The 27477-nt window shown below is 39.5% G+C and overlaps 1 protein-coding gene across 2 annotated transcripts in view; it reads right to left on the bottom strand.

Annotated features, from left to right (window-relative positions):
• Nucleotides 1–22078, bottom strand: part of DIO2 (iodothyronine deiodinase 2) — a 253238-nt gene extending 231160 nt beyond the window's left edge. The window contains exon 1 of one of the 2 annotated variants that reach the window (XM_043918910.1): nt 21732–22078. The gene's annotated coding sequence lies outside the window, so the exon portion shown is untranslated. The remainder of the gene's footprint in view (nt 1–21731) is intronic. The other variant, XM_043918909.1, reaches the window with a different exon arrangement.
• Between the last annotated feature and the right edge of the window lie 5399 nt (nt 22079–27477).

The raw sequence follows: 27477 nt of genomic DNA, 5'->3' as shown, positions 1-27477 counted from the left end.
AAAGACATCTTGCTCATAGATCAGAAGATTTAATTTTATTAAGATTTTCCCCAAAAATGATCTACAAGTTCCCTGCAAACTATATCAATATCCTGGCTGAGTTCTTTGCAGAAATTGACAAGCTGATACTAAAACTTGTGTGAAAATGATGAGACAGGACAGTCAAAATCTTCTTGAGAAAGAAAAACAATGATGGAAGACTCAAGCTTCCCAATTTCAAAACATTAACCATCTACAGTAAGGAGATATATGTATTCTTATGGCTGATTCACACTGTTGTACAGTGAAAACCAACGCAAATTTGTAAAGCAATTCGCCTCCGATTTAAAAAGATTTTTCAAAACATCAGTAATCAAGACAGAGTGGTGCTGGCACAAAGAAAGACAAATAAATCAATGGAATATATTCATTCTAATTAAGAATTAATAAATAAAACTTAACATTTATGGTCATTTGATTTTCAACCAAGATTCCAAAACAAGTCTTAGAATAGTCTTTCTGACTAATGGTCCTGGGACGACTGGATATTTGCATACAAAAGAATGAAGTTGAATGCCTACCTCATGTGTGCGTGCTAAATTGCTTCAGTAGTGTCTGACTCTGTGTGACCCTATGGACTGTAGCCTGCCAGGGTCCTCTGTCCATGGAATTCTCCGGGCAAGAATACTGGAGTGGGTTGCCATGCCCTCCTTGAATGCCTGCCTCTTATCATGTATAAAAATTAGCTCAAAGAGGAGCAGAGACCTAAATGTAAAAGACAACCTAAAATAAGTTGTAGAAAACTATAAAACTTTTAGAAGAAGACGAAGGAATACATGTCTATGATCTGACTTAGCAAAAATTTACTAGATAACACTTTAAAAGCACAAGCAGCAAAAGAAAAATTAGATAAATTGGACTTCACAATCAAAAACTCTTGCACTTTCAAAGGACACAGTCAAGAAAGTAGACCCACAGAATTGGGGGAAGTACCTGTAAGTCATATATATTACAAAGGACTTTCATCTAGAAAATATAAAGATAACCTCTTAAAGCTCAACAACATAAAGATAAATAACCCAATATTAAAATCTTAGCCCATAGGCTAAGAATCTAAAGAGCTGTCTAAATAAGCTATTTAAATGGCCAATGAGCACATAAAAAGATGCTGAGCATCAAAGTCATGCCGGAAACACAAATCAAAATCATGATGTGACACTATTTCATGTCCACAAGGATGAATAGCATTTTAAAAGCCAGACAAGTGATGATGAGGATGTGAAAAAATAGAAGCCCTCATATATTGCTGGTAGAAATATAAAACAGTGTAGCCACTTCGGAAAACCATCTGGAAGCTCCTAAAATGTTGAACATAGAGTCATCATATATGGACTTGGTCACTCAGTCGTGTCTAACTCTCTGTGATCCCATGGACTTGTAGCCCACCAGGCTCCTCTGTCCGTGGGATTCTCCAGGCAAGAGTACTGGAGTGGGTTGCCATTCCCTTCTCCAGGGGATCTTCCTGACCCATGGATCAAACCTGGGTCTCCCACACTGCAAGCAGACTCTTTACCTTCTGAGCCACCAGGGAAGCCCATCTGATGGCCAGGAAAGAGTTCATCATATGATCCAAAAGTTCCATTCCTAGTTATATCCAAGGGAAATGGAAACCTTGTGTCCACACAAGAACTTGTACATGAATATTCACAGCAGTATTCAAAATAACCTAAAAGTAGAAATAACCCAAATGCTCATCAACTGATGAATGCATAAGCAAAATGTGTTACATCTGTACAGTGGAATACTATTCAGCAATAAAAAAGAATGAAGCAGTAATACATACTACAACATGGATGACCCTCAAAAACATTAGATTGTCATACAAAGTCATATTATAGTCACAAAAGACTACATATTATATTATTTCATTTATATTAAAATTTCAGAACAGGCAGATCTATAGGGACACAGTTAAAATCATTGAAATTTTCACTTTGTTTTTTTGTTTGTTTTTGTTGTTTTTGGCCATGCCATGCAGCTTGTGGATCTTAGTTCCCCAACCAGGGGTTGAACCTGGGCCATGGCAGTGAAATTTCCAAGTCCTAATCCCTGGACCTCCAGGGAATCCCCTGAATTCTGCATTCTAAACAACAGATGACTTTTATAGTATGCATATTACTTTCTTACCCATCTATCTCTCTGACCCTTAATACACTGTCAAATCTTTCTAACCCAGCCAGTAACCCAGATTCCTAGTAGGAGTTTTTTCATTTAATAAATGTTAACTCCTTTTTCAGTTGCTTGGGAAAATTTTAGTCAGGATAATTCAGTCTACTTGTCTTTAGAGTAGGTTTGAAGGACTTTCTAAAATATAGAATTAAGACCCTAGGTAATGAAGCTACAGAGCTACCTACAAAAAGACCAAATGTTAGGAAATTTGAAAAAGACTAGTCAGGGCTATGGCAAAACATAGTTTCTACAAACTGCTAGAAAACAAACTGGCAATAACATAACAAAAATCTTAAAATATTTATAGCTTCTAACTTGTGTAATAATCCACATAAAGTCATTATGAACAACTAATGACTAAAATGTAGAAAAATCCTAGCAATCCAAATAAAAGAAAATCAACGTAAGACTCCATATAAACAGTCAAGTGATGTTCTAGAAATGCTAAGATGTTCATAAAGAGTTTTTAGTTACATTATACCATAGACATTTTCTCATTTATTATGTTCTAGGCCAGGGACCAGCAAGCTATGTTAGCCTGTGGGCCAAACATATTCTGCCACCTGTCTATGTGTGGCCCATAAGCTAAGAAATCATTTTTACCTTTTCATGATTGAAAAAAATCTGAAGATTTTATTATACAGGAAAAATAGATGAAATTCAAATTTCAGCCCCATAAATAAAGTTTTATTGGGAACACAGCCAAGCTCATATGATTATGTATTGTTCATGGTTTATTTGACACAAATGTAGAGTTGAATAGATGTGAAAGAATTTCTGTGGTTCACAGAGCATAAAACATTTATTATGTGGCCCTTTACAGTAAAATTTTTGCCAAACTCTGGTCTAGGAATCAGTGCTATTTCAGGTTGGTCTGATTCCAGAGCTCCTGCCTCCATTCCATGCTTCCCTGCAATGTGCATATGGGATCAGTATAGTCGTGGGAGAAAATTACCCTTGCAAGAACAGCATCTGGCCCATGATAGACACTCAATATTTTTTGCATGAATAAATGTGTGTATGGATACTGAAGGACACAGAAGGATTCACATGGAATAAGTGTTCTTGAGGAGTCTTATGTCAGTCTGTCTCTTGGCATTATCTTCAGAGAAGTGGACTTCCCTGGTAGCTCAGCCAGTAAAGAATCTGCCTACAATACAGCAGACCTGGGGGTTCCTTCCCTAGGTCTGGATGATCCTCTGGAGAAGGAAATGGCAATCCACTCCAGTTATTCTTGCCTGAAGAATCCCATGGACGGGGGAGCCTGGTGGGCTACAGTCCATGGAGTTGCGAAGAGTCGGACCTGACTGAGTGACTTACACTCACTCACTCAGAGAATTAGCCACTCAGTGAAGAAGCCAACAGTTGCTCAAAGGAGTCTTTGGGTTCCTTATGACAGTCAAAGTGTTGGTCGCTCAGTCATGTCCAACACTTTGTGACCCCATGGGTTGTAGCCTGCCAAGTTCTTCTTTCCAAGGGATTCTCCAGGCAAGAATACTGGAAAAGGTTGCCATTTCCTTCTCCAGGGGATCTTCCCAACCCAGAGATTGAACCTGGGTCTCCTGAATAGAAGGCAAACTCTTTACCATCTGAGCCACCAGGGAAGCCCTACTGTGAGATGATGCCCTTCTTAAGAAGATCTTAAGAGTCATGGAATAACGGGGGGGAAATCTTTTCCCACTGAAGTCTGATTTCCAAGAGGGGCCTTCTGACCCTCCTGAGTTCAACAAGCCAGCATAGCCATTGGAATTAATGCTGCTTAGTCTAGAGGCAATGAAATAGAAACTTCTGGTACAAGTTGTCTCTATACCTAGGCCACGAGCAACATGTGGCTCTTGAAATTTGTACACAAATTAACTAAAATTAAATAAGATTAGTATTTCAGTTCCTCAGTCACACTAGTCACAGTTCAATTGCTGATTCACAGCTAGTGGCTTTTGTTTCGGATGGTTCAGAATAGAACATTCCCATCATCATAGAAAGTTCTACTGAACAGTACTGCCCTAGACAACAGAACTGCTCTTTCATGCAATTGATAGTACTGTGTAGGGTTGAGCATTTTTGCCCTAAGTCATCTGTGTAATTTGTTAAGCTTCTGTTCCCAGTATTCTCCATGATGACACATCTCTAAATTTAGAAATCATAAGGAGAGGAGATTTGCTCTCCAAAATTCTGTTTTCCAAATATCAAGAATCTCTATATATCTCTCTTACTTTATGCTTGAGATCCAAAGATTAGACATGGCTCTCCATCTCACACTAGGGAGACAAAGGCAGACTTTGTCTTAATTCTTAATTCTTCTCATGCAATTATGATACGGGAAAGTCTGTGGATACACATTGGCAGTCACTTCTTTCCTTTCTGTACTTCTCCATGATGTGTTCAAATCCTTGTGGACTATAAATCAAGTAATTGTTGAATGTGTACTGGCTTGCAACTTTACTTAACACTTTTCTCTAATCCCAAGGCCTTTTATCCAAACTTCTGAGAGTACTTTATATTTCTGTACTCACTAGAACATCTCATTCTCCTGGGTAGATGATAGAGATTAAAATCTGCTCACAGATGGAAAGTCAAGGGAAAGAGAACTACATGGTCACTTTATGACACTGACCATTCTAAGAACTGAATCCACTAAACCAACAATAATTGATTCAGTGCTAAATTTGATGACTTGAACTCTAAAGACCATTCCTCATCCAAAAATTTTTTGCAGGTATTTTTAATTTCTGGAACTACTTTCTACATCTGTGAAAAAGGGCAAGTCTTTTTTTTCTCTCATTTCCTTCTTTTTAGGAATTGCAAAAATAATGAATACTCTTTTTTTTAAATTTAAGCAAGAATGAAGGAGGAAAAAATCTAAAAATCACTTGCTAATTAATTTACTTCTTCATTCAAGAAAATGAAAGCTTTTATTAAATGCTTATTACATGTCAAATACCTTTTTACTTAGAGACAATTTTCCACTTGACCTGTTTGTGTTTACTCTTTTCCCTTTGTATACATTTGGGAGATAGCATGATATGGTGGAGACAGAGTGAGCTTCAGCATCAGACCAATGTGTGTGTCTAAATCCTGACTCCAACACAGTGTGAAGTTGGGTAAGTCATTTAAACGCTCTGAGTTCCACTTCCTTACATGTAAAATCGGTGTGTTAATAGAGCAATGCAGACTTTCTAAGGATTTGAATAATTTCTGCTCTGTTGGGCAGTAGCTAGGCTGTGCAAGACACAAACCCATTACCCCACCCAGATCTTTATTCTCCACCAACCTGGAGTGACACAATTAAGATTTTTTTTTTTTAATCATAAAAAGATGGCTAGAGTAGGGAATCAGGGAATATGAGCCACTGGGATAGTGGCCAAGTATTTCCAAGATTCTGAGAGGGAGGACAGATTTCTTTTTCCCGGGCCAAACTTGCAAATTCCCAAGTGTATCACCAACTACAAAGCACTCCACGTTAACACACCATTCAGGGTGATGAATGTTAGGTTCTCAAGCAAGTTGTAGACTCAACACAGAGGAGGATGTATGCAGGGCAAGTAGGGCTGTGTAATCTTAAATTACAGTGAGTTAAATGGGAGCCTTTGAGAAATGATTAGGTTTATCCATAGTATTTGCAGGTCTCTCTTGCCAGCTCACATACTGCGGCCACAATGGGAGTGAAGGAATCATGGAACCTTCCATACAGCCTTGCCAACTCCCTTTTTTAGTAGGAAGCTGATTATTCAGTTTGGAAATTAACCCAGATTCCTTGTTTCTCTTTCTGCCTACTTTCCTCCACTGTTTTCTGATCAGTTGGCTTATTAGAAGCTCTGCCAGAGGGTAGAAAGGAACACGTTCAGGAAGCACTGAGTCAATGTTTCATTGTTTTCTGGTAACACAGATAAAAGTTATTTGGGAGACTATACTCTAGGATTGTCCTTTACTCCTGATTATGCAAATGACAGATCAATCAAAGCCCTGGTAGGATTATCTGGTTTTCTACACTAATACTCCATTCTTTAGAACTGGACATTCAGGAGTTACCATCTCCTTTTCCCCTCATTACCATGGACAAATTAAAATCTGGTGTACCAAAACTCTCCCAGAGGTTTTATATTTATTTTTAGCTCTAGGCATTGATCCAAAACTAGTTTAGAAAAAAAAAAAAAAGTGAATTTCATCTTTGAACTGGTAAGAACAATTTACAACATATTGAATAACGTAGAGAGTTTCCAATGTGTAATAAGCCAACAGTTGATATAGTTTAGTTTCCTGCCTTATAACTTGATTTGATGAAAAGTATAGCTGGCTTCTCAGAAAATGTTTAAGGACTATTTTCTAACCACCTAGCCACCATGCAATATTTATTGTTACTGCAGAGATTTTTCTTTCCCCCCTTAGCCTCAGCCTGAGATCATTTTATGCCCTAAAGCACATCACAGTATGCCCTGAAGCATTCCTGGGAATCAGAAGTGAAATTTTAAATCACCTAATTTCACATCCCAGCAGCTATGGTTTGGTCAATATCTGTGCAGAGTAGACACGGAGTCAAAGGTTAAAAACACAAAGACAAAAACCCAAACTGAGTGGAATAAATAACTTGCCTTCAGGTGGAAAGAGTCTGTATTTTTGTCCACTTTGCTTCCATAATACCCATTTCCAAAAACATTAGCAGAACAGCCCTCCTGAAGTGTTTTTAGAATAATTAGGCACTGTCTTTATTACATGTGAGTCATCAAATAGAGACACAGCTCTGGAGTCTGCTTCTAGGTGATCTATCACTTTTGATCTTTATTTGTTCAAGTTTGAAGATTATTGCTCTTCACATCTCCTGTGAGCCCTTGGAAGCTAAAAATGATATCCAGCTATCAAGATCTAGGCAAGCTATTGATTCAGAATCCTTTAAAAATGCTCAAATATGCAGATTCAACTATAGCCATACATATAATTTTATTTTATTCTTAAAATGATAGAATATACATGGACTTTGGAGAATGGCAAAAATTGTTGTGTGACTTTCATCAGTTTAATTAGGCCAAGTTTTTTGTTTTTCATAAAGGATATAGAAATACTTATTTTGTAAGATGTTTGTAAAATATAACACAGTTCTTATTGTAAACTTTCCAGAGTATTACCTGTTATATGAGAAACATTCAAATTTTCCCTCTCTTTATAAGCCAACTTGAAAAGTTAGTTGAATATCTTTTTCTTATGTTATGGGCAGGACAACAGACTTTGGAAAAATAAATTTTCTGGAGTGCTTTTGAAGTGTCCAAAGAAGGAAGATTACTTTGTTTGGTTTTGGTTTATTATTTTTGTGTGAGGTCCTGCTATGTACACACGGTAGGCTTGTTGTGGTTGTTGTTTGGTTCCTAAGTCATATCCGATTCTTTGCGAGCCCATGGACTGTAGCCCACCAGTCTTCTTTGTCTATAGGATTTCCCAGGCAAGAATACTGGAGTGGGTTGCCATTTCCTTCTCCAGGGGATCTTCTGGACCCAGGGATCAAACCTGTCTTCTGCATTGCAGGAGGATTTTTTACCACTGAACCACTGGGGAAGCCCACACACAGTAGGCTAGCCATTCAATATTTATTTCTGTCTGGACTCGAGCAAAAGGAGCTGACTCCCTATTATCCACTCCACCCCCAAAGTATTTACTCAAGTAAATACTAATAACTCCATAACTTCTGTCAGTGATGGGGTCAGGAGTAACCAATCCTGGTCAAAGAGGTATTGGGGCATTGGTCCGGTGGCTAAGACTCCATGCTCCCAACACAGTGGACTCGGGTCCCATCCCTGGTCAGGGAGCTAGACCCCACATGCTGCAACTAAGAGTTTGCATGCTACAACTAAAATTCCTGCAGGCTTACAGCTAAGGCCTGCCGCACCCAAACAAATAAATTAAATAAATTTTTAGAAACAGATATGGGGCAGATTTAGAAGAGAGAACACTTGCTAAGAGATTGCCAGATGATATAATAACTTCTCTCCTACCTCTGGACTTGGTGATTTGGGGGCATCACTCTCAGATAGCAACTATTTTGTGACTAGTGTGAGAATAACACAAAATCCAGGGGTGGCAGAGAGGTCTCCTTGATGACATCATGGAGTTGCTGAAACAACCAATCCTGGAGTTCACCCTGCTACTGGACTTTTTATATATGAAATAAAACATGTCCTTTTTAAGTCAGTCTGAGTACCTTGGGTTTAACAAATCAAAACATCTTTCTAACTAAAAAGAGTGGCCTCCAACTGATCCCCTTGCTTCCACTGTTTCCCCTCACAGTTTATTCTCAACACACCAGCCAAAGTCATTTCTTAAGCATATATCTTCTCCTTTTCTGGCTTAAAATCACCTGGTGGGCTCCTGTGACCTTTAGAATAAAATTCAAAATCAGTACCAAGGCTTCTGTAAGTCACCTTCTATAACTAACTCCACAAGCGCTTCCAATGACGGACACAAGCATCCTGTGTGCCCTGACTCTTGCCCACTTCTCTGCCATCATCTCCTGTCCACCTTATCCTCTTTAGCTCAGCTACAGCCAAAGTGGCCTTCTCTATATTCCTTAAACAGCTCTTTCTCACCTCAAGGACTTTAGTCTTGCTGTTCCCTCTGCCTGGAATTCTCTTTTCCCAGTTCTTATGTCATTCTCTTCTCAGCTCAAAGTCACCTTCTAGAGGAGCCTTAATCATCCTATTAAGAATGAGAATTCTAAAAAGAAGAGCTTACCTACTCAACTAAACCTAGTTCTCCACCTCATTAGGCTACCTTATTTTCTTCACAGCATGCATCATTATTTGAAATCATATTTTTCATTTGATTTCCACACTAAAATGAAAACTCCATAAGGGCAGAGATCCTGCCTGCCATGTTTGCCTTTGTTTCTCCAAATCCTTGGTTAGTGTCAAGGATATAGTGTTAGTCGCTCAGTCGTGTCCAACTCTTCACGACCCTATGAACCCGCCAGGCTCCTCTGTCCATGGGATTTTTCCAGGCAAGAATACTGGAGTGGGTTGCCATTTCCTTCTCCAGTCGAGGACATAGTAGGCATTCAATAAATATCTGTGGAATAAATGAATGGAAGAACTAGTGTCAGTAGAGGATCAACTCAACCTGAGACAAACAGACAATGCAGAGAGATGAATCAAATGAGACAGGGAGAAAATACTCAAGAGAAGTCTTCACAGAGTAATTACAATGTAAGAAGGATAGACAGAAACATGCATGACAAAAGAAATAGCTATAAATATCAATGGCTAAAAGCCTAGCTCTGACAGAAGAAAAATAAATGGATGTTGTTTAATACAACAACAAATCTTATTGTGAAGAGGAAGACATGGTACCCAGATTCCAAGGGGAGGTTCCAAGGGAGGAGTAAGCCCCACCAGCCCAAGAAGTCAAAAGGACCTGAAATCTAAATGGAAAGGCCCACAAGTGTAAATTTAATTGTAACTGATCAAAGACAAAAAATTGGAATTATATAGTCCTTCTCTTCTTTCTGGGGAAAAAAAATTTTAAAAGATTGGAAAGAGATATGAGCTCTGTCTCTAGGAAACTGCTGTAAACTTAGAACAGTATGTAAATATGGGGCACATACTATTTAAAAAATACCCTTTTAAATAGTGTTAGGATGACATGCTCTTTGAAATAAACATACCATAAGTTAGGGAATTAGGGAAATGAACACAAAGTACAAGGAAAGAGATAAGGAGCCAGATGAAATATTAAGAGTTATCTTCTCCATTCACACAACAGTATACTCAAAAATCAGTCTCCTAAAGTTTACAAATCAGTTATACAACCAAAAGGAAAAGTGTGAGATATGCCAGGAAGTAGTGAGAACATGCTTGAGAGGAGGATCAAGATGCAAGCACTTTTTAACGTATATTAAAAAATGCAACAATAAAGAATTAAATTCAGAAACTTTAAAACACTGAGAGGTTTCCATCCACATAAATGGCTGGAAAGAAGGACAGAAAAAAAGCAGTTTTCATGGACTTCAAGCAGCATAGGAAAATAACAATTGGTTTAAGAAAATGTACAGTGGTCTTTCTGAACAGTTGTCTTCCAACCAGAGCTAAGCACTTATGATTCTATGGTTACATAAAAAATAACCATTAAGTTAAGGACAGCACTGTGACTATAGATAAATCAAGGGGAAAATATATTAAAAACAGTAGTCTTCAAGATCAAACAAACAAAAACCTTAGAAAAATGATGCTCACCTAGCAGACACAAAAAAAGAGGAAAATAATAAAATCTGTCAACGTTCCTGGTATGTCCAGTGGCTTTGACTCTATGCTCCCAATGCAGGAGGCCCAAATTTGATCCCTGCTCAGGAAACTAGATCCTTCTGTTCCTCAACTGTGTTAGCTTCTAGACTCTCCTCCCAGTAGTCTCTCCTGCTGAGACCTATCCATCCTCGTAGCTTCAACTATTAGTTCCAGGCAGACAAAAGTCAATATTATGGATCTTACCTCTCCTCCGGGAGTTGGTGATGGACAGGGCGGCCTGGCATGCTGCAGTCCAAGGGGTCACAAAGAGTCTGACGTGACTGAGCGACTGAACTGAACTGACCTCTCGGTCAGTAGGTAACATTGGTAGCTGAGAGTACTGGTTCTGAGCTGTTGGCCTGAGGGAATCTTTATAGCCACCCTACTACCTCTTAATTATACTACAGACGAGTGAGAAGAGATCTACTCCTAATGATTGGAGGATGCCTATGGACACCTTATCTTGACAAAGGAGACAAGAATATACAATGGAGAAAAGACAATCTCTTTAACAAGTGGTGCTGGGAAAACTGGTCAACCACCTGTAACAGAATAAAACTAGAACACTTTCTAACACTATACACAAATATAAACTCAAAATGGATTAAAGATCTAAATGTAAGACCAGAAACTATAAAACTCCTAGAGGAAAACACAGGTAAAACACTGTCTGACATAAATCATAGCAGGATCCTCTATGACTCACCTCCTAGAGTAATGGAAATAAAAGCAAAAATAAAATGAGACCTAATTAAACTCAAAAGCTTTTGCACAATGAAGGAAACTATAAGCAAGGTGAAAAGACAGCCTTCAGAATGGGAGAAAATAAAAGCAAATGAAGCAACTGACAAAGAATTAATCTCAAAAATATACAAGTAGCTCATGCAGCTCAATACCAGAAAAATAAATGACCCAATCAAAAAATGGGCCAAAGAACTAAACAGACATTTCTTCAGAGAAGACATACAGATGGCTAACAAACACATGAAAAGATGCTCAACATCACTCATTATCAGAGAAATGCAAATCAAAACCACAATGAGGTACCATTACACGCCAGTCAGGATGGCTGCTATCAAAAAGTCTACAAACAATAAATGCTGGAGAGGGTGTGGAGAAAAGGGAACCCTCTTACACTGTTGGTGGGAATGCAAACTAGTACAGCCACCATGGAGAACAGTGTGGAGATTCCTTAAAAAACTGGAAATAGAACTGCCATATGACCCAGCAATCCCACGGCTGGGCATACATACCGAGGAAACCAGAATTGAAAGAGACACATGTATCCCAATGTTCATCACAGCACTGTTTACAATAGCTAGGACATGGAAGCAACCTAGATGTCCACTGACAGATGAATGGATAAGAAAGCTGTGGTACATATACACAATGGAATATTATTCAGCTATTAAAAAGAATGCATTTGAATCAGTTCTAATGAGGTGGATGAAACCGGAGTCTATTATACAGAGTGAAGTAAGTCAGAAAGAAAAACACCAATACAGTATATTAACACATATATATGGAATTTAGAAAGATGGTAATGACGACCCTATATGTGAGACAGCAAAAGAGACACAGAGATAAAAAACAGACTTTTTGGTCTCTTCTTGGGAGAAGGCAAGGATGGAATGACTTGAGAGAATAGCATTGAAACACGCATATTACCATTTGTGAAATAGATGACCAGTTCAAGTTTGATGCATGAAACAGGACACTCAAAACCAGGGCACTGGGACAACCCTGAGGACTGAGATGGGGAAGGAGGGGGGTTCAGGATGGGGGACACATGTACACCCATGACTGATTCATGTGTATGTGTGGCAAAAACCACCACAATATTATAAAGTAATTAGCCTACAATTAAAATAAATAAATTAAAAAGAAAAAAAAGAATACTGGAGCGGATTGTCATTTCCTTCTCCAGGGGATCTTCCCAACCCAGGAATCAAACCCAGGTCTCCAGTATATCTCCAAGACCATTTCCAAATAACATACACATGTGACTTCCCAGAGAACCAGTATTTGGACACCTATCGTATACATAGTACAACAGGCCACTTGTGTTGGCCAGAGAAGCAAAGACACTCTACAGAAGAGAACAACCCAAGCAGTTGAGTCAAGAGACATCTGCCATTCCCCCCCGCCCTGTTTTCCCTAACCCTCCCGCAACACTAGAGGTCATCCACCTTGAAAGGGGAATGAAAGAACCAGATCACGACCCTAATTCCCAACCCCAATATACCCACACAGTGCCAGGCCAGGAGTGGGCAAGGAGAGAGGAGAAATCACCGTTTTCCCCTTCAGGTCTCTTGAATCCTAGATGCAGCTGTTGATCCATGAGGGAAAGACCTTTCTCTAGTAAGACTGGAGTTGTAAATTGGTTCACCTTTTAACACCCAAAGTGACTGTAAGTTATAATTCTGCTCAAGACGTGGCCAAGGAATTTATAACTAGGAAAGGAAGGGGGCTGCAAGATAAGACACTGAGGAAAGTGTTTAAACAAAGATAAGTCCTGTTTCATCTTTAAGCTGACCTAGTTAAAACTGGTCAATAAATTGGATTCTGCTTGCAGTGCAGGAGACCTGGGTTCAATCTGTGTATTAGGAAGATCCCCTGGAGAAGGAAATGGCAAACCACTCCAGTGTTCTGGCCTGGAAAATCCCATGGAGAGAGAGCCTGGAAGGCTACAGTCCATGAGATCGCAAGGAGGACAGACTTAGCGACTAAACCACCAATAAACTGGAAGTTTCAAATTCTGGACTGTCCACTGGCAGCTGTTGACCTTAGGCGAGTTACTTAACTTACTTTTGCCTTATCTAGGAAATGGGAATTCATGAGACAAGACATATAAAGCACTTAGGAAAAGGGCTGAACCCATAATGTGTTCGATTCACACCAGCTTTCATCATCATTAGAATTCACATTATCTCATACTCACCTTAAAATCAATCTGCCTGGCAATAAGTGGTGATGGGATTAATAGGGGACATAAACCCAAATGTATTGCAAGGCAGTGGTTTAGTCACTAAGTCGTGTCTGTCTCTTGTGATCCCATGGACTGTATCCCTCCAGGCTGCTCTGTCCATGTGATTTTCCAGGCAAGAATACTGGAATGGGCTGCCATTTCCTTCTCCAGGGGATCTTCCTGACCCAGGGATCGAAACTGGGTCTCTTGCACTGCAGGCAGATTCTTTACCGACTGAGCTACTAGCAAAGCCCATTCCAAGGTATGGAGTGTCAAAAAGAAAAAGTAGGGAAGCTAAGGAGCTAGAGAGTAGATTACCCACCTAACAGATTTAAATTAAAAGTTTGAAAAATCTAGAGGACCAAACAAAACTACTCTACAGACTTATTCCACCTTGGAGACTTCAGTTTCCAGCATAATTTCAAGATCTCACTCAACTTTAATCTGGACTGACCACCCAGTCAGCTTTGACCCTCTTCTTCCTTTGTACCCTTTCAATTCCCACATCCTATTCCTGCCTCCATTCAATGAATCTTAGCCTTCTCTCCAAAATAAATTCTGAATACTTTCTCTCTTTGCCCACTTCCACACCTGTACTGGTCAGCTATTCCTGCAAACCCAGAGTCTTCAAAGATATATTTTTCTTATTCACTGCTCTGATGGTCAGCAGAAGCAGATTTGCTTCCGTCTAAGTTGGCTGGGCTCCAGGCTTTAGATCAGGAACAAATTTACATCATATATCCCTCATCATTCTTAGACCAGCAGTTTTTTGTGGCATGTACTTCCTGTGGCAAAGGGCAGGAGCACAAGAGGTCATACAGGAAAAGCACAATTTCTCACGTGGTCTTAGCCCCAAACTGGACAACTGTGACTTCTGCCCACATATCATTGGCCAAAGCAAACCACGCGGCCAGTCTCAACATCACTGAGGGTGATAAGTGTTGCAAAATCATATGATGAAGGCTGTAAATATATAATTCTAACAAAGGGAGGGTTCATTAGTGAATTCTAGCAAAGGTAGGGTTCATTGCACCAATGAATGAATCAACTGGCAAAATTCCATCCTTTGGACATAATTATTCATGTACTTCTCATGCTCAAATTACATTTAAACCCTGCCCTGATAACACTGCCCAGATGGCACAGTGGTAAAGAATCTGTCTGTCAATACAGGATGTGCAATGCAAGAGATGTGGGTTTGATTCCTGGGTTGGGAAGATCCTCTGGAGAAGGAAATGGCAACCCACTCCAGTATTCTGCCCTGGAAAATCCCATGGACAGAGGAGCCTGCTGGGCTACAGTCCATGGGGTCACACAGAGTAGGACATGACTGAGCAACTGAGCACGCACGCACACAAATAACACCACAAGGATGGAGACATGTGGAGCGGAAGGGCACCCACCACAGTCTAATGTCAACTCCAGTTGACTTAAGTGACCTGCAGCCTTTAACAGAGCTACTCGACTAATCCAGACTCAATCAGCAGACCTGTGTGAAAACATGTGCTCGTATTATGTGGCCTTGCTCATTAATATAATGCACTTTCTCATAACTTTTCTATGTCCTTGACATGACTTCGACACTTTCTCAATCTTTTTACATCCTCCCTGTGTCTCAGCTTGACCCAAAGAGTCTCTCAGTTCCCATATTTTCATCTCATCTCCAATAATGTCTACAGAGGCTACGCTACTTTGTACTTTAAATATAGTCATTCTGTGTATTTTTGAAAACTTGCTATTCACTCACACTTCAACAGAGATTTTTGAATCCCCACTATATAAGCAATGACAAGAGCTGGGAATACAAGGATGATAACAGAATCCAACTGCTTGGACTGTACAGTCTAGCAGAAATAAAACAGTAACAATTAAGAAAGTACATGAAAGCTCTAATTCCAATACATCAGTCTTAGCTGCTTAATTAAATTTTAAGCTAGGGCAAAGAGTCAAAGGTGAGGATTATTTTATTCTTTCCTGATCCCCTTATAGTACTAAGGAACAGAGTTGAGGGTAAGTTTTCAATAAGCCGCTGATTGTTTTGTTATTAAATGACCCCTGTATCCCAGCTGACTTTGTGCTATGTCTAGCAGCTGAGTCTTTCATCCACTGTCCCCAGTCAAACACTTGCTGAATGGTTATTATGTGCCAGACATTGTGCAAGGCCCAGGTGGCCCTGGCTGTCAAGAAGAGTGGAGTCTGGCTGAGGCAGACATGTATACACATAGATATGATGGCACTTAAGATACACAGGAGTACTGGGAGAGCAAAGAAGAGAGACGACGTTCATTTGGGGAACTACTTTCATAACTTCATAATTGGATCTTTGCCATGTAGAACTTTTCAGGCAGAAAAATAAAAATGGGAAAGGCTACTCTAGGTCACAAGAACATCCTGTACAAAAGTACATAGGCATGAAAAAGCAGATGGGTTTAAAGATTAGCAAAGCACTAGGTATGGATAGAATTTAGGTTAGGTGGGAGCTGAGTGACGAGAGATGAGGCCACAGCTGAGTTGAGAAGAGCTTTGTATGCTGGAGTAATAAACTGAGAAATTATTCTATGGAGATCCAGCCAGAAAGCAACATTTTAAGAATGAAAGAATTGTGCTTCTTTTGTTTACTTGAGGTCAACTATCTCATGACAATGTGGCGATTGGAATAAAGATAACTTGATCATAGAGGGAACAGTTAGGAAACAACTCCAGGCCCAAAGTGATAATGGCATCTAGACGGGGGGCTGGACTGGAGAGGTGTTTCTGGAAGAGTCGACAGGATGTATGAGATGGTAGATGGAAATACAGAGAACAGGAGGGTAAAACAGGTCTGCATTATGTCTAAGCTTTAGGGGCTTCAATGACCATACAATAGGGGGAATGGCAGGTTCTAAGTAGAAAGAGCCATCTAGTTGTAAACCCTGGCCTACCCATTTCTTTGCAGTTTGGGGATTTTACTTTTCTGAACTACAGTTGCATCATCTTTAAGTGGAAAATAGCATCTATTTTATGGGATTGTCATGAGGTTAAACAGGGGCAAAAGATAAAAACATTGAGCATACTGCATGGGGAGAAAAGGTCCTTGATAAATATTTGCTGAATGAAGGAAACGGACAGAAGTATTGTAGAAGGAATAATGAGATTAGGGTTTTACTTAGGCTTCTTGATATGACCTTGAGCACATAACCTAACCTCCCTGACACTCAGTTTCCTCACATGTGAAACAGGGAAAATCTGTCCTACCTCACTGGCTTGTTGGGAAGATTAAATCTGAAATACTATGCAGAGTCTGATGTCATCACTGGCACATAATTGGGGCCGAATAAATGTGCATTACATGAAGGTATAAATTCATTGAGCTGTTATCTGGTTTAAGGAAGTAGATGGAAAACTACCTCAGTTTGGTAAATAGTTACATTCATACTCAGACACATACACAAAAGAGAATCATATGTGTTTTACATTAAATTAAAAATGGTGAGCTTCCATTATTTGGAAAGTTAACTTAGAAAATAATGTTCAAAAAATGTTCAATAAAATGGCATGTTCAAAAAAATGTTCAAAAAATGGCATGCCTTTCTAATATGCTTGTGTTATGTATTAATAAAATCTAGAAACTACCTTCATATCTTCTCACTAGAGACAAAGCCATGTACACAGCTAAATCTTTGTTCAAAAGACAGTGACGAGTAACTTTTACTCCAAAGAAGTCATACTAGTTCAATTCAGTCATTCAGTCATGTCCACCTCTTTGGGACCCCATGGACTGCAGCACACCAGGCTTCCCTGACCATCATCAACTCCCAGAGCCTACTCAAACTCATGTCCATCATGTCGGTGACGCCATCCAACCATCTCATCCTCTGTCGTCCCCTTCTCCTCCCGCCTTCAATCTTTTCCAGCATCAGGGTCTTTTCCATTGAGTCAGCTCTTTGCATCAGGTGGCCAAAGTATTGGAGTCTCAGCTTCAGCATCAGTCCTTCCAATGAACACCCAGGACTGACCTTCTTTAGGATGGACTGGGTGGATCTCCTTGCAGTCCAAGGGACTCTCAAGAGTCTTCTCCAGCACCGCAGTTCAAAAGCATGAATACTTCGGTGCTCAGCTTTCTTTATAGTCCAAATCTCACATCCATACATGACCACTGGAAAAACCATAGCTTTGACTAGATCAACCTTTCTTGGTAAAGTAATGTCTCTGCTTTTTAATATGCTGTCTAGGTTGGTCATAGCTTTTCTTCGAAGGAGTAAGTATCTTTTAATTTCATGGCTATAGTCACCATCTGCAGTGATTTTGGAGCCCCCCAAAACACAAGCACTACCAGCATTAATTTATTTTTTAATTATTTGAATGCCTTTGATGGTTCCTTGTGGATACTATGCATTTTACTTTGTATATAGTGACTATGACAGACACTGGTAGATGCTCTCCAGTATCTTTTCTTCTCCACCTTCTTTTAATAGATGAACCCACCCCTCCATCCTTCCTCCTCTACTCTATCTTTTAAAAGAATGGTCTCCCAGTTACAGACTACATTTCCCAGCATCCCTTGAAGCTAAGTAAGTTCATGTGCTAAAGTTCTGGGCAATGAGAGAGGAGTAGAAGGATATCTTTCATTTCTGGATCAGCTCCTTAAAGACACTTGCCCTGGACTTTCTCCTATTTCCTTCTTCTGTGGGCTGTAGCAGACGTGGTACAGACTCAGCTTTCGGTAACGCTGATGAGCACGTCAGGGAATGGTAATGCAGCAGAAAGGAAGGAACAGACCTGTGTCTTTTAATGACCTTCACCACCCCGGCCGGCAGGACTGTAATGTGAGAAATACATTTCTATCTACGTAAGCCACTACGCTGGGTTTTGCTTGTTTTGTAAAAAACTATTTTGGGCGGGGGCGAGTTAGAGCATCTTAACTTCTACCCCAGGGCATGTAGGATTTTACCTTGTTTTATAAGAAAAACCTTGTTTCAATTGTGAAAATTGCCCTTGGGACATTATGGGAGGAACAGATTTTTACATACGATAAGTCTAAAGGGTCAGGCTGACCATTCTGAATACTTATCATGCCAAGGTTGCTATAAGGACTTCTTGAATGCTCCTTATATGGTAAGAGTGTTTTGAATTCTAAGGGAGAATATGTATTTGTCAACTTGGTTGGTTTTGATTATGAGTATGCTCTTTTCGTAATGAAGTAGCAGTTTCCCATTTCTTTGACTAATCCTGCCAGCAAGTGCCAGTTGAATAAACTAAAGACCTGTCTCTATTTGCCTGTCTCTATTAAGCTTAACCATAAATTAAAATGAATGGGTATCTCCAAAGAGAATGTCTAAAAAAATGGTTAATCAAATTTTAACCTTGCAAAAAGTGTCAATTTTGTAATACCATAATCTCTGATTTCCATTAAAAATTTTTTGTTGACTAAAGGACAGTATTGGAAATAGACTTTTATCATATGATACAAGGTTCTAGTTTTGTATACCTTCATTAATAGGGTATCTTGCATCAGTATTTTCATTACTAGTGTAATGAATAACAGTTGTGTGATGTTTTGTCAAAAATAAAGTTAATAAAAAGATAGTTAACATGAAAGAATTAGAGCAGCATCGCAGAATATAGACAGAACACATCAAAGTTATCATACATGGCCCTTTACATAACTCGTTTACACACAAGACTGTCTTAGATCAGCTGACTTTAGAAAATAACGGCACTGATGATATTTCAGTCACTATCAATAATTCTCAACTTCAGAGAAATTAAACCAGTTTCTTCCCCTCAGCTTCCCAATAACCAGTGACAACTTTCCAGTGGAAAGAACTCTTGGCCAGCAATCAGGAAACTTCCTTGCTAGCCCTGGCTGTCCTAGTTACTAAGTGTGAAATTGGGCAGGTCGTTTAACCTTTGCGCAGGTTAATTATGGAGTTCAGTAAAAGATCATCTATAAAAAGCCATTTGCAAAATAAAAATCTTTATACCAATACACAATAGTACATATATATATATATATACATATGTATCCCTGGTGAAGGGAATGGCAACCCACTCCAGTCCTCTTGCCTGGAAAATCTCATGGGCAGAGGAGCCTGGTGGGTTACAGTCCATGGGGTGGCAAGGAGTCAGACACAACTTAGCAACTGAGCATGTACATATGAATATACATGTATGTGTGTATTGTTTAAGGAAAACATCATTAACAATATAAAGCCACCTATAAATGTGTTTGTTCATATATATACAAACATATATACATGTGCATTTATAAAGATATACACATTAGCTAAATTTAAAAATTTTACTATTTAGGATTTATTTTCTGGCTGCTTCTAAAATGAGCTAAGGCATTTATGGATTAACACACAATGCAAAAGTGCAATGAGAAGCTTTAAAACAAAACGAAGTCCACGCAGATGACATTTAAGAAGCATTTTTTAGTGGAGCCCTCCTGTTCCTCCTTGATGGCTGAAAACAAATCAGATAAGGGGACTTCTGTAATAATAATAACAACAGATTACTAATAGTTTATTAAACAGTTACGAACTGTCCCCTACAAATAAAAGTTAGAATCTTAACAATGACCTACATCTAACCACAGAGTCACCCATACGTCATTCCTCTATTGCAGTCTCCCTGGGTGATAAAGTTAATAAGCTGGATTTGCCAGAGTTTTCTGGAAGTAACAACTGAGAGTGTCAAATTCCCATAGCAGAGTACAAGGCACACATTAGGCTTGTACCCTAAATTCAACAGGACTGTAACATTCCTTGGAACTTTTTTCCTTAGCGATCACCTTGAATCATGAGACTAAGGAATCATGAGATGATAAGAAAGAGAATGACTAATCTTTCCTTTTCCTAGACCCACGCCACCTGTTAGTATTAAGTGAGATACATTCCTTTTTATATACAGGTAAATAAATTAGGGATTAAATTCATTGTGAGGTAGAGGGTAATATTGATACAAACAACTTTGATTCATCAGCTCAGGTAATACCATTCTATTTGAAACCATCCATCAGTTTCCTTCGATCTTCACTTTAAATCAACTAAAAGCAAAGCATTGCATTTTATGGCCTTAGTCCTTAACATGAACAATACACATGTTAGACTTTATTTTTATTGGATAGGTTAGTATTGAGGGTCATCTAACTCAAACTGGAAGTCTCAGAATAAAATCATTAGGTTAACATTGGGATTAGCAAAGAATGTCATTGGAGATTCTCCCCCATGTGCCTGGCTTTTAAGAAATGACAAAATATAATAAAACAGGTTACAAACCTCTGTGCAGATGCCATGGAAAGAATAAAGCAAGAGCAGGTGATTATCACTTTCATACTTAGTCCTAATGGTATGTTTGGCCTTATCACTTAACCAAAGCATCACTCCAAAAGGATCTCTGGGCACTAAAAAATGCTCACAACTGGGATACAGGTCTTTCAGAAGTTGGAATTTCTGGGTGAGATGAACTGGGAGATTGGGGTTGACATATATGTACTCCTATGTATAAAATCACTAATGAGAGCCTGCTGCCTGGCACAGGGACCTCTACTCAACGCTCCATGGCAACCTAAATGGGAAGGAAATCTGAAAAAGAGGGGATATGTGCAACACAGAACTCATTCACTTTACTGTATAGTGGAAACTAACACAACGTTGGAAAGTAACTATCCTCCAGTAAAAATTAACTGAAAAAAACAAAAAACAAAAAAACTCCCCTACCCGAGTCTTGTGACATGCCTGAAATTCCGTATTACAGCCTCCTTTCACCACTTCAGAACATTTGATCACTGTGTAAATAAAAATGCACACTAGGCTAAAAATATTTTAAGCAATTATAAAAAAAAAAGAAGTTGGAATTTCTTCTCCAGACTAATATTTCTACTTCCTGGCACTTAAAAGAAAGCAGATCCTGAAGAAGAATTCTGCAGCAATCTATTCAAAGTTTGCCACCCTAGAACCAAACCGTAACATGCCTTTCTTCCAAATGCAGCCTCAGTTAGTATCACAGTGTACCTGCCAAATAGGCCGCAGACCATGCCAGCCCTGTCTGACAAATGGAGGCCTGAGCGTCATCCCAGCCGCTCCCGATGCAGAGAAAATGGGAGGAAGCCGGGATGGCCATGTATTCTACTCATTTCTTGAATGTGCATTTGTAGGCTCACATGTCAATGGCCAGCTCCTTTAAGCAGGTTCAGAGCAAACAGGTAGAATACATCGGGAAGGCTAGTCCTTGTGATTCAGATTTAACCGTCTTGCAGAGCAACCGCAGAGGGACAAAATGTATGCAAGTCTAGTTGATCCCAGACTCACCCGACTCCTCTTGTCCTCTTGGAGTTGTAGAAATACCTGCCCAGACTGGCAGGTGTTGACTAGAACAGAGGCTGGAGCGAGAGAGAGGTGCCCCAAACCCTTAGTCTTTATATACACCCTCTCTTTCGGTTCAAACATCCCCTTCACTCTGATTGGCTTCTGGTTCGCTCACTGCCCCTTGCCTTTGAAGTGTTCTGGACTCAGCAGCACCCAAGGTTCATGTCTCCAACTTGCCCGCAGCACCTACGCATGTCCTGGGCATCCACGTGTTATTTCTAGTGACCCAGAGTGACAGTGGGAAGTAGCTTCTTGTAACTCCTTTTCCTGGAGACTTGTCTCTCCCTTGCACTGCTTGTCTTGGCGCTGCTAAAAGGCTAAGGGAGGATATCTATTCTTTTCACCCACAGGTTATAAAACACAACACGGTTCAGTTTTAGAAGGATGATCGACAGGACTGTCATATCACTGCCAGGAAGAAGCCTCAGGTTCCAGATTTGAACCCCTTACCTTGTATTCCAAATCAAGCACCTCCAAAAAAATTATGTGCCCATGACTGCCTTTTTCTTTGTCATTCTTCCTCAGATTAACAACATTTTCCTTTCCTAATATGATTTTTTTTCATTTTTCTTCTTTACAAAGTTTTCTTTATAAAGTTTCTTCACACCTCATTGTAGCATGAACACATGTGATTTCCAGAGAACAGTAATTGGAATAATTCTGTTTGTCATTCTATCTTCATTTTTTAACTATGGAAATGAATATTCAGGTCAAATTCTGTTGTAATGGGGCAAGGAGTTTGCAAGCTCCTTTCTTAGGATGAAGTTTTATTATACCCTTTATTGAGTGAAAGCAAAAGAGAAGCTTAGGAATGAGCTTCTTAACTATGAGCTGTCTTTGCTCTTACAATGGTATTTGCTGAAATGGCAAATATCCAATATATCATTGTTGAATTTCATGATGACTGTTTTCTGATAACCAGAATGTGATAGCCTGACCACCTACATGTAATTGAATTTTACAGTTTTGGTCTACACAGTGACTGCAAAAACGTTTTTTAAAAAATCATGTTTAATTGAATTTAACTGATTTCTGCCAAATAGATAAATATCAGCTTTCCCTGAAGTCTTTATTTCAGTGAAATTCAATTACTAATGAGATTTAACATTTCCAACAATGAATTTATAACGTACTAAATTTAATCTGTTGAAATTCCAAAACAAACTAATGCATCCCTCCTTCCTAATTATTCCAGATGGAGATATACTGGATGTCCTCTCAGAACTCTCAAACGTTGAGTTATTTTTGATTCAGAACATTTCCACTGGTTGCCCTTGAGTAGACATGCCATATTATCACGTTACCTTTGGAATCTCTTTAGACTGTGACTGACATTCTCAGCAAGCCAACTAGATATGAACACCTTCTCTACGGACTATTTTTTTAAATGACATCTCCCTTGAGGAAATGGTCACTTTGCAAGGTCTCAATCCAGAGCTGAGAACATGTGTTACATATTCCAATGAACAATAGGAATTATTTTTCTGTTGTTGTTGTTCAATTTAGAAGTAAAGAGAACTTTGTTAATATCTCCCCACATATATGAGTTGTGAAGTTTACAATATTGTCCTAAAGAATTACACTCCTCAATATTTCTTGTACGTTCTTTCTTCCATCTTGCATCCCAATTGTACACACACAAGTATCACTCGCTTTTGGAAAGTTTGCTTTATGCAACTCTGCTTTAACAAAAGACCTACATTAACATTTGTTTTTTCTAACCAGAAGCAACCCAAAAAGGATTTTTGCTTATATATAAATACACACACACACACACACACACACACATATATATAGTATGTAACTGTTTCTTTGCTTTATGTCATTTCAACTTACTACGGAATTCTCCAGGCAAGAATATTGGCGTGTAGCCATTCCCTTTTCCAGGGTATCGAACCCAGGTCTCTTGCATTGCAGGCAGATTCTTTACTGTCTGAGGCACCCGGGAAGCCGCAAAGGTGTCACAGGAACACTCTGTTTTAGGGTAACATGTGTGTGTGTGTGTGTGCATGCAGGTGCTCAAACATATATTCAGTTCAGTTCAGTTCAGTCACTCAGTCATGTCCAACTCTGTGACCCCGCGGGCTGCAGCACACCAGGCTTCCCTGCTCATCACCAACTCCTGGAGCTTATTAAACCCATGTCCATTGAGTCGGTGATGCCATCCAACCGTCTCATCCTCTGTCGTCCCCTTCTCCTGCCTTCAATCTTTCCCAGCATCAGGGTCTTTTCCAGTGAGTCAGTTCTCTGCATCAGTCCAGTTCAGTTGGGTCTCTCAGTCGTGTCCGACTCTTTGTGACCCCATGGACAGCAGCACGCCAGGCCTCCCTGTCCACCACAAACTCCCAGAATTTACTCAAACTCATGTCCGTCGAGTCGGTGATGCCATCCAACCATCTCATCCTCTGTCGTCCCCTTCTCCTCCTGCCTTCAGTCTTTCCCAGCATCAGGGTCTTTTCCAGTGAGTCAGTTCTTCACATCAGGTGGCCATAAAAATTTAAGTTCTACATCAGTCCCATCTATCTAACTCATAATTTAGGCTTTGGTAAAACAAATTTTTTTAAGGGGGCAGAAAGGTATAAATTTCCTGTTGTAAAATAAATGTTTGTTATAAAACTATAATAAAACCAAACTTGAGTGTAAGATAGGCTAGAAGGAAGCACTGTACAACATGGGGAATAAAGTCAAAATTTTGTAATAACTGTAAATGGAATGTAACCTTAAAAACTGTATAAAAAATGATTTTGTGTGTGTGAAAAAGAAGAGGGATCAGTGAGCTATATACTTAGAATTATTTAGAATAGTGCTAATAAAAATTGCATTAAAAAAGTCATAGACATGTTATGTATAGCATGGTGACTATAATTACCAATCCTGCACCGCATATTTGAAAGTTGCGAAGAAAGATCTTAAAAGTGCTTACCCCAAGGAAAACAATTTGTGTAATTATATACGGGGAATACTGGTCATCTCACAAGGTCAGATGGAGACAGATGTGGTGAGAGACAGGTGTGTCGTACACTTGAAATGAATATAATGTTATATGTCACTTATGCCCCAATAAACAATACAATTTTCACTAAAAAATGAAAACTTTTATGAAGCTCTTAATATTGCTCTCTGTGTATACAGATCAGGGTACGCCATCTTTCATAATCATCTTTCTCATATGGTCTGTCCAAAAAATATCTGTGAAATCCCTTTCTCCTTGTCTTCATCTCCCCATTCTGGGTACCCATACTAGTCTTCAGAAGTATGTTTAGCTAATAAAGATTTCAAAGGATCTGCCTTCTCCCGAGATACCTTCATTTCAATCAAGGATGAATCATACTGAATTTCTAAGCAGGTTTCTGGATACCCTTGATGGGGTAAGGGGGGACTGGGGTGGAAACATTGTAAGTGTTCTGAAAGGCAGGGACAAAAAAAGAAAAGTGGCAAAATGCATAACCTGCGTGTGATTTTAAGGAACAAACTGTACCAAGTAATAATAGTGTTTTGATACATTATTTCTGATCTTTACCCTTCACAGTGGGCATCATTATTAGCACCATGTTTACGGACAAGGAAGCTGAGGCCCCCAGTTGTTACATGATTGGCCCCGGGTCAGGTAGCAGAGAAATGGCGAGCCAGGATTCACATCTAGCCTTTGGGTGGCCATGCCCACTCACACGTGCCTGCACCCGCCAGAAGGCTTTGGGGAAGGAAGGATAGAGCTTGGGCTTGTGAGGCGGCGCTAGTGGGAAAGAACCCACCTGCCAACGCAGGAGACATGAGACGTGGGTTCGATCCCTGGGTCGGGAAGATCCCCTGGAGAAGGAAATGGCAACCCACTCCACTATTCTTGTCTGGAGAGTCCCATGGACAGACGAGCCTGGTGGGCTACAGTCCATGGGGTTGCGAAGGGTCGGACACTACCGAAGTGACTTCACACAGCGCACCACAGGTGAGAGCTCAGAATCTCCAAGTATCAGGTACAAATGTAGAATTTGTACAGTAAGGGAGACTGGACCAGAAAATATATATGGAGAACCAAAAAATACCCCTCCTGCCATCTTTTTTAAAAGTCAAGGAAAGAATAGGAAAAAAATAGAATGAACATGGATTTAGCAGGCACTGGATCGAATTCAGTTACTTCAGTTATTATACTAGCTCTTACCTTGGGTAAAATTACTTCCTTTTTGGTGCCAAATTCTTTTATACAAAAAAATGAATATAGCAATATCTATTCCATCAGGCTACTGTGAGGATTAAATGAAGACTTACATGAAAGTCTCAAGATGAGTGCCCCACTCATTGTAGGATTTCAATAGTCCTTCCTAATCCTTTCATTCGTTGTTACTGTTTATTTAAATAGATGCAAAGGAAGAGGCTTTTAAATCTGTAACAGCCACAGGACCACAACTGTGCCATCATGCCTAAAAGCATGAATTCTAAATCCTAACTTCTGGCTCAAATCCTGGCTCTAATTTTTAAAACTTGTGTAATCTAAACACACTTGCTCCAGATTCAGTTTCTTTAACTGGAAAATAGAGTTAATAATGGAATTTACCCTGTGACATTTTAAAAGATTTGGTTTCATTAATGTAAGTGAAGTGCTTATTACAGTGACTAGCAATTAGTAAGTGCTCCATGAACGCTATTACTATTAACCAAGCAAATCATAGAGTTAGAACACCAATGCTCCATCAGGGGTGATTTTGTCTCCCCAGAAAATATTTGGTAATGTCTGTAGACATTTTTGGTTGTTACAACTCATCAATGAAATGGCATTTAAAGGGTAGAAGGTGGGGATGCTGCTAAACATTTTAATATACACAAGACAACCGCCATGACAAAGAATTATCCAGTATAAAATATCAATAGTGCCAAGGCTGAGGAATACTGAGTTGAGAAAAATCATCCCGACTCAGTAGGGATCCTGAGATATTTTCCTCATGAGGGCATAAATACTGCTGGAAAACCAAATATCCCAACACCTCATTTAATATACAATGGGCTTCCCTGGTGGCTCAGATGGTAAAGAATCTGCCTGCAATGCAGGAGACCTGGGTTCAGTCCCTGGGTCAGGAAGATCCCCTGGAAGAGAGCATGGCAACCCACTCCAGTGTTCTTGCTTGGAGAATCCCATGGACAGAGGAGCCTGGCAAGCTACTGTCCATGGAGTTGCAAAGAGTCGGACACAACTGAGGAACTAACCCTTAAGCTAACACTGGAAAAAGTAAAAATAATTATTGAGCATATGGGACTATAAAGTCTTAGAGTTATGGTAAAAATGGTCTTTTAAAAGGGTAATATTTCTCATTAGAATTGCTATTCTAAAATTCACTGAATAAGAATTTGAGAGTGGCTGAACAAGAATACACAAGGGCTTTAGAGACCACTCCATAAAAATTAACGCTTGCAAATACATCTGGATTCCCTCTGCTATAGGACTGAGCAAGTGAAAATGGTCTGCCAATAATGGATACAGGTAGGAAAGTGGGCACAAATTTTCATGCTCCTTCTTCATATTTTCACCCTCCTCATCCTCACCCAGATACTTTGTGGGTGATGGGATTACTTGGAGAAAGGTACCTGTGAAGGGCTCAAAGCATCTCTTTCTCGCAGTCTTAGTATCTCAGGTGAATTTAGCAGGATCTCTAGCTGAGAGGATTCCTATTGATCCTGTGTGCTTTTGTACCTCTCCTCC

The sequence above is a fragment of the Cervus elaphus genome, chromosome 12 (genome assembly GCF_910594005.1).
Source record: "Cervus elaphus chromosome 12, mCerEla1.1, whole genome shotgun sequence".
Lineage (NCBI taxonomy): Eukaryota > Metazoa > Chordata > Mammalia > Artiodactyla > Cervidae > Cervus > Cervus elaphus.
Note: the sequence above shows the minus strand (reverse complement) of the source record. Positions and strands in the feature narration are given on the sequence as shown.